This window comes from Sipha flava, unplaced genomic scaffold (assembly GCF_003268045.1).
Source record: "Sipha flava isolate LNK unplaced genomic scaffold, YSA_version1 109_pilon_pilon, whole genome shotgun sequence".
NCBI lineage: Eukaryota > Metazoa > Arthropoda > Insecta > Hemiptera > Aphididae > Sipha > Sipha flava.
The window spans coordinates 1,910,983-1,920,916 of NW_020271726.1; positions in this window are offsets into that span (position 1 = coordinate 1,910,983).

Sequence of the window (9,934 nt, forward strand, 5' to 3'; positions counted from 1 at the left end):
TGGGAGGGCGGCTTTTTTTTTTTTATAGAATTAAGCATAGGCGCAACTAGACCAATAATTTTAGGGGTGCACAAATAATGAAGAGCTCATAGACCCGTGGGGGCAAAGCCTTCACAACCCCAAACCACTAATCTAATTACTCTCCACATTACACTTAAGAAAAAATAACTATTAATAATTATTTCAATATAAATACTTTGTTTTAATAATTATAATACAATTTATTTAACAAAATTAAATAATTAGATCTACCTACCTACCTATTTTAACATTATTTTCCCTCTCGGCCACCAAAGTCTGAACACGCCTATGCATTAGATATTATACAATTTGTCTATACAGATATATCGTATATATAAATTATATATAGTACAGGGTCCCTGGATACATAATAGGTACCTATTTTTTTCAATATACATTTATGGTACCTACATTTTTTTTGGAAAAAGGCTTATATTTTTTGGGGGTGCACATTTTAAACTTGGGGTGCACAAGTCTCCTGTGCACCCCCCTAGTTGCGCCAATGGAATTAAGTGTTATTATTGACTAATTAGGTATATTTATTTTAATACATTTTTTTTATATTTATCATATAAACGTGAAAAAAAATAATTTTTTAAAAGTTATAATAATATATTGATATGTACATTGTATGATGCGTACCTATAGGCTATAGTAAGAATATTACAATTATTATTATAATTTGAAAATATTTCATTTGTAATAAAATAATTACGGTTAGTTACTAGTTATTATTAATAACTTATTAGTACCTATGCACTTGTTGGGAACATCCGACTATCGGAGTATAGGTATTTTTATATCTGGCTATTTATATTTCCGTTTTGTGACTGTATAAGCATTGTTTATTTGTACTGGTAATAATGGTATCTGAAATAAAATAATAGACATGAAATATTTTGTTTTTAGAAGTTTTCTATTTTATATATACCTATTTTAAAAACCCTACTTATTATACAAACATATGTATAGATTGTAGATTACTTAATAAAAAAACTGAATAGAGTTTCAAGAGAAGGGCTTAGACCAAATATTGTTGGTTCTATAGTAGAGTAATAGGGGGGGGGGGCAGAGTGATTAAGCCTAGGGACGCCCAAACGCTAAATCCGCCACTGCCCGTATGTCAAGATTATACAAGATTGCCCCGTATTTCAATTTGTGCTCCATTGTCCCAACAAAGGACGCATTTCGTACTGATTTTTCAAGTCCATCTCGTATTAATCTCGTTTTCCCTTACTGTTAATTTATAACTTTTTGCAAATTTATTTTATAAAAATAATCGTTATTTCTACGATATTATATGACAATATTCATTGATATAATTGAATCTATACTTTTCAGTGATATTTTTTGATTCTTGTTTCGACTAAAAAACAAATAATGGTACATCGTTGTCGCAATGTGAAACAGTACGTACATTATTATTATTATGCTTGTGGTAACAATCCCACCCACTGCAGACAATTTGTTGTCAAATGTATGCATGATGATTACTGTTATATCTAATTATATTTTATAATATCCACAATATGATATCAATAATTGATGTAAAATTATTTTCGGATTTTTTTAACATTCATGTGTTGTGGAGAGATGAACAAATTCCTTTTTTTGGTATAAACTATCAAATCAACTATCTCTGTGTAAAAAAAAAAATTAAAAAATCATTATTTTAATGAATTTTATTGTATTTAGATATTTTGTTAAAAGAAATTAAGTTACTAGATGCAATTAGTTCAACACAAATCACAAATGAACACAAAAATAACAAAATACATTTTTTTTGATTAGATATTTAGACATTTTTGATTATGATTAGAATAAATGTATGTATATTTGTAATATATTATGTAGGTATAACTTTCAACTCACAAGAAAACAAACTACATGATACATTCAATACGTATACAAATAAAACAATATCTAATAATGGTGATTACATGTGTAAAACTAGCTATTCTTATTACGTATGACGTATATAGTGTTTATGCTAGTGTGTAGGTCTAGATATTTTAGATGATGGAAAATTTTGATCGTATTTTACGAACTTCATCGGGTAGCCACAGGCTATGTCAATAGCGGCCTTCTGGAATTCCCGAATGCTGTCGGATAATACAGCTTGAATAGAGTTTAATACTATATTTAATAATATAAATAGTTTATGCTAAAAATTGAAATACATTTATAACTGGACTGAGAAAGTGTTGTCATTATACCGTTTCATCAAGAATTGAATGGTTGTAACGTGTATATATTTTTATTGTTTGATAAAATCAAAAGAATTTATAGTGTTTATTATATTGTCATTATTTTAAACAAAATTAAGGTAAGTAAAAAATTTATTTGTTTATTAATTTGATATTATTAATATTATTAGTATATTTACTGTCGGATAAAAGACAATATGTAGCGATTGATAATTTAGTGCCCATCACACTAGAAAAAAAAATCAAACGTAAAAATACGTTTTAATTAAGTATATCAGAATTAAAATTAATTGTCATATAATATAATACTCTAGATTTAGGTCAAGATGGGAAGAAAACCAAAGGTAAAAGGTTCGATGTATAATTACGAAATAATTAAATACAAAGATGAAATTATTTGTCAAAATAGTCAAAGTAAGTTTAATCATTTACAATAAATTCTATATTATAATATTACATAACGGTAAAGTTTGTTTGGTTGACGTGGTAATCTCAAGAACTATTGGTTTTTTTAAAAACTATTTTTGTGTTGGATAGTCTATTGAGGAACACTATAGGCATTATAACATTTTTGGAAAGTCTACAGGTTAAGTGTGAATTTAAGGAATTGTGAGAAATGTATGATTTTGTTATTTAAAAAGACATACAGTTACTGCCGAGTAGTTGCTTATAAATAGTTTACTATTGGTTATAGGGGAAATAATTATTTTATTGGTTTGACGGGTCATCTACAAGCATACATCTAATCGAAATTTCGCATTTTATCTACTAAGGTATTTACGTATATATACCTTAGTAGATACACTACCACATAGCAAAATTATATTTTAAAAATATTGTGGACATTGTTTGTATAAATGAAAATATTTTATTTATACTGTCAAAATGTTTTAAAATATTGCCAAAACATTTAAGAAACATTTTTTGACAGGCCATAAAACGTTTTCACAATATAGTAGTTTTATATTTACACAATATTATACCTACGGCGTTAGGTGAATTGCGTCCCATTTCCATAAAACTAGGTGAATTGCGTCCCTGTTGTAATTTAATACTAGGTGAATTGCGTCCCTGTTATATTTTAATACTCGGTATGTAACAAATACATAAAATATACTAAGTTAATACATTAGTTGAAATATAATTTACAAATTAAATAAAAAAAATCCAATAAGTATATACAATACATTTTCATACTAAACATTAATAACATTTGTAGGTCAATTATTTAATTATTCGTCAATTATTTATGTAAAAAATAGTAAAATTATTATAAAAGTATATTAAACTGGTAAAAATTTAAATGAAACGGCTTTGACGTATTCAAATCTGGTCAGTAATTTATTATTATATTCAAACATTTTTTCTCCAATATAATTTTCTTTTTCGATAATTTGACGTGATTTTCTTTGTCCATTACTACGTATTTTTATATATGTTTCGGATTGAATATTTTTTATAACATCAATAATATTGTAAATATTTGGATGACTAGAGATAAATAGATTATTTAATTTAGAGTGGAATGCCTCACAACTGTTGGTTGTCCGATTTGTTGTTGGTGTAAATTCAGCCCAGAGATATGGTGGAAAACTAGCATCTTTTGTAATGTAAGTTTTAAATACGTAATCTATGAATTTATTAATTTGTTCGTCTTCAATAAGTAAAATGGATTGCAAATCATTTTGAAAGCATTCTTCTACCTCATCTGAATGTAAGAAAGGCAACCCAAATAAATACTTTAAAAATTGCCCTTTTTCAGAATTATAATCTTTAAAAACTTTTGTCAAACCAAGAGACTGTATTTTTCTCCACCAACTTTGCCCTAGATGAAAACGACATCCCTTAATTTGAGCTGTAGGTAATACATGTCTTACAGCAGAATGTATTGCGGATTCAAAATCGATGTGGACATATGTAGGAGAAAACAGGAAACCATTTGTATCACAATGATGTAATACATGTTTAAATAATTGCACATACGTTTCAGTGTGTTTGTTTTGTAGTAAAAAATATATAAGAGGCACGTAATTATCATTATGGAGTCCATGAATTGTAAAAACTTGCATAAAAAATTTTGGACACGATTTAAATGTACCATCAATATAAATATGTTGTACTTTGCATAATACCTCTAAATTTGATATCATTGAAAAACCAACTATGCCATTTGGTTTGTCATTCACCAATAAAAATTTTTCCAGTTTATTGGTTTTTATTTCGTACACACATAAAGAATCGTGTAGTTCGGAAAGGCTATTCGGTAGTTTTGGGTGAACAGATGTACGTGCATAACGAATATTTCTTTTAATTAGTGCCACATCGCTAGTTGTTATTGTTTCTACGTCATTATTTTTTAATTCTACCTGTAAAAGTTTCGATGGTGTTGACGAAATATCATCTATAGCTTTTCTTTTAAGAGAATTACTAATATTTTGTCGATTTAATAATTTTTGTTCTGGTTTTGGGTGATTATGCTCTTTAGATTGTTCTATTATATTAAAATTATTTTCACATTTAAAAAAACATTTACAAGATTTTATACAGCAGCACCAACGTTGTATGTCATTTCTTAATAGTTTTTGGAATCGAAATTTAAAACATTCAATTATAACTATTATAACTATTTTTTTATTTTTTTCACTTATTGAAAACTCCATTTAAAATTAATAATAAATAAAAAATTACACTGCAGTATACTGACGATTGACGACTGCGGACTGACGGACGACTGCTTGTCAACTGCATAATATGTTGGGAAATTTGAAATCACAAATATTATATAGTAATTATATGTTATCGCAATTGTTGTCGCGAACGGTCGAATATAAATGTAAAAATATACTCAGTCCGATTCTAAACGCGCGTATTGCATTGATACTGAAACGGTCATGTGAGATAAAATATTATTTAATTCTTGGATATTCCGATAAAAGATATCAATACAAATAAAATAAAATAAAGGTTCCGCTGTTCTGCAGTTATATCGCTTAGAATGAAATATTTTGTGTGTAACATTTCAAAAAGTATCGGGGACGCAATTCACCTATTCGGAAAAAATATTGGGGACGCAATTCACCTATTCGGAAAAAATATCGGGGACGCAATTCACCTATCTGTGTATTAACATTTTTTTTTGGGACGCAATTCACCGAACCCGATACCTACTAGCTGAATCACCCGTCGTTCCCGGGTTACGTTAAAAAAAATCGAATAGTAGAATAATTGCATATAATAAATAAATATCAAGGAGGTATCATTTATACATCGTTAGAATAATGTGCAATTAATGTACAGGAAAAACATTAAATGGAAAATAATTTAATATCTTAAGCTTTAATTATATTTATAGATACTATAGAAAGTATACGCAAGCAGTAACGACATTTTTCCTAGATTTTTACCATTCTACGAAGGAAAAAAATGGTTTTCTTGAACACGCGAAACAGCTGATTGATATGAAATATTAATATGATTCATAATATAATAGCCAACAATAATATGACAATATGGAACGTTTTGTAACGTTCCGATCAATTTTAAAACATCAATAACCTTGCTACTACGATTTCTCGATAGTCGATTGTATAATATTTTTTTTGTGGTATCACAATATGAAATAGAAGTTAAGCATTTTGATTTGTAATTTACACATTTTACTCATAAACCTAATATAATATTACTTTTTTATCTCCAACAAACACCTGCAGAAAATGCATATTTTTTCCAAATTCACAACCCCCCCAACCAATCCTGGTTGCGCCACTGTACGCGAGATATTATACACATGAAAACTGTAAATATTTCACCCAAAACAAAAAAATTGATAAACAAATGAATTTCAACGACTTTGTGTATTATTATTATAGAATTTCTTTATAAACTATATTCATGGTATTTTTTTGTTGTTTGGTATTATTTGTATTTTTAACTTTTCAAAAGATCTACTCTGGACATGGCAACATAAAGTTAACCATGACTAAACACAGGTTGGGATAAATACAGTCCTACTTTATCCAATGTTTGACCCTAATAATTATAATTGTATTAATAATAATAATAATTAATAATAATAGTTGTAGAATAAATAATTTTATTGCTCTAATCAGAATTGATAAAAGTTCAGAAAAATATACTAACCTGGCGTTCATTGTTGGAATTTTTCAGGTCTATACAAATTATACCACCACGGAAAAATTGATGTTCCCGAGTTTTAGGAGGTGTTCAAATGTTCAAATGACGATTACAAATCTGTGCAAATGAAATAACAATCGTGTGTACCAGTTCGGAGTCGATTGGACCAATATAGGCCGATAGCGGTACTGGGGTAACGGTTACACCGGTACCGCCACGGAAAAGTTGATTTTCCCGAGTTTTGAGAGGTGTACAAATGTTCAAATGACGATTACAAATCTGTAAAAATGAAATAACAATCGATAGGATAATTTTGGAGTTGTATTTACAATTTGGTGGTACTGGGGTAACGGACCTTCATGACGTTGTTCATCTTATAGTCATAAAAACAATGTATGCAATATTAGTAATAATGAAGTATATTATTGCCATAATAGTGTATAATATTGAATACTATAAATAGGGTTACCAGGTTTTGGTATTTGGAATGGAATAATTCAATTATTGAAATTTATCTGTACGAAACATTTTTAGAATATGCAACTTATAAATATTGATTTTATTTATACAGCACGGATAAATGGTCGATATCTTATTAAAAGAAAATAAATATATAATTGATAAATTAATTTATTATAATAATGTGATAGAATTGAGAATAAAATGTTTTAATGAAAAAATTGAGTATAGCTACTATACTATAGTACTTAATTTTAAATACAAATATTCTGGGAAAATATTTACTAATAATTATAAAATATATTATAAAATATTTACTATAATTACTACGTCCAAACATTTTTTTCAAAAAAATTTGAGTACATGAAAAGTATTTGAATACTTTTTTTCAAATACTTTTACTCGAGTACTCTACAAGACTTCCAATGTACCGACCGATAATTTAATGCAATAAGGATTTTAAAAACCGATTTGTACTTCACTTACTAAAAAATTAAAAAGTGGAAAAATCGATCAATTCGAGAATTCGTCGTAAAATCTACCTTTGATCGATTTTTTCACTTTTTAATTTTTTCTCTTAAAATTTCACAAAATGAATAAAACATATTGGAAACATTAAGTTCAAAAAAGATTTTTTTAAGTAATTCTAACAAGATAGCAAGTATGCACATTGTATTTGTATAATCTTTAATAATAAGTCAACATTTTGAATCGGAGCATCCGAATTGGGTTTCGAGTACTAGGGGCTAATGGCAGGTAGTGTACTAGTTGGGTCCCGAATTTTTATAAGTACCTACTACACTAGTTGGGTCCTGAACTGTTTTAGGTATACACTAGTTCCTGAATATTTTTTGGTAAGTACTAAATTATACAAATATTTTCCTTCCCATTTTAACAGACTTAGGACTGTCTATTCTATTTAGAGCACAGGTATGGTGAAAAATGTTTTTTATAGTTTTTTTTATATAGTTTCTTTTCCATTAAAATATAATTTATTACAATTATGTTGGTAAAAATATTAAAAATATTAAAATTGTATTAATATTATTGTATAATATTTTTAATTATTATAATATTGTTATTACGCTATACTAATTTTCCAATATAAAAATATTATATAAGTTATAACTTTTTAAAAAAAATGTGGTCCTGTGGTCTAAATAGATCATAGACAGTCCTAAGTTTGTTAAAATGGAAAGGAAAATGTTAGTATAATTTAGTACTTACCAAAAAATATTCAGGAACTAGTGTATACCTAAAACAGTTCAGGACCCAACTAATGTAATAGGTACCTACCTATAAAACTCCGGGATCCAATTAATGTAGTAATTTTAAATTCGGGGCCCAAGTCGGATGCAGCCTTTTGAATTATATTAGTGAGATAATTAGTAAATAACAATAACTAAATCACATTGTATGAATATTGAAAGAGTTTAGTGGAACTGAACAATACACAATTATTATGATATTCAACTAATAACATTGTATAATTTTAGTTGTTAAGTATTCTGATATCTATGCATCTGTTAACAATTTATAATTAGCTTCATCAATGTTAAAAAAATGATCCAGTGTTATTTATGAATAAATCAATCATACTTGGATTGAAGTTAATTTAAATAGAAATGGGTCCATGACAACCAGTTGCTACTGATTTACCCGAAAGAAAATGTCGAAAAGATGAATCAAATTTACCACGTTATAGTAAACCTCCGGGTAGCTAACATCCGCTAACATTATATCATGTATTGATACTAATGTGGCAAAACCGAAACGGAAACCAATATCAATACTTACTCGTATTGATATGCAGTTCCCACGGAACAGAGCCTATTTTCAATATCACAGAAACAAGCTTCCTTGTTCACATCCGGCAGAATCCCCATCGATATCCCATCCCCCATCTTATCCTAAATGGCTGCCTATAAGTATCCATATATATGTATATAGTATCCATTTACCCATACATTTAGAATAGTAGAATGAATTAAACTAGTGTTAACTAATTACTCCGCTTACTGCACCGACGCTCATCTGGTCGTGAAGCCCGCGCGCCTCACATCGCCGCCAGCTCTGAGAGTCAATCTTTATTATTCTCGGGCAGAGCTTAATTACTCTGTCCTCACACTTTCAATTATAAATTACTATCTTATTTGTATTAACCACATATTATATATATTTTATTTTATTCATTATTATACATATCTGTATAACTTTAAACCATCGTGTTTTGTCATTTAAACACCTTCCAACGACTCTACATCACAGACGTGAACCGTTCAAGTATTTATTCGTCAACGGTGTATTGCGTCGTCCTCTTGCAGAACGGCTCACTACAACGTTTATTTTCGACATCATACTATACAAAGTTGGTTAATGGAAAGTCTGAACGTCAACCATGGATTACATACTCACCTGTAATTAATAAAATGTATTGCTGGATATGCAAACTGTTTAGTTCTATAAGAGCTCAAACTCTTTTGTGACTATAGGTTGTAATTCATATGGACATTTAGGTGGTTTATATGGTTGAATTCATTTGTATGAAACTTGTAAAGATCACTTAGAAGCTGAACTAAATAAAGTAATGTACCTACATGAGTAATAACCATGTGGATATTCATTTGAGAAATTCTAATCATAAGCATGTTGCTATGAATAGAGCGTACCAGCGTTCACGTACTAATGTACATAACATTATGTTTATCCAAATATAATGATGCATTCAGAGGACATAGTGAGTACTTAACAAATGAAGCAAGTGGAATGTTTCTAGATTGAGTTAAAGTTTTTGCCAAACATCACACAATTTTACAATTTTAGTTTCTCAATTAGAAAAAATTAAATCATCAACAAAAAAACAAAGATTGACATTTTTATCCAGTGGCATACACATTATGCTTAGGTAAGGCCGCGGTCTGACCACATTTTTAGAATGATACCGAGGATCAGATCTATGGTTTGCACTTAATACTTGTAATTTGAGAGCACAAATTATTTTTCTTTACAAAGTAAAAATGTAGGCTTGTGGCCGCTTGTGTGCTTGAGACTGTTGTATTTTTATTTGGCCTGAATAAAATTTGAGAAGTTTGGCGCCACTGTTTTTATCTAAA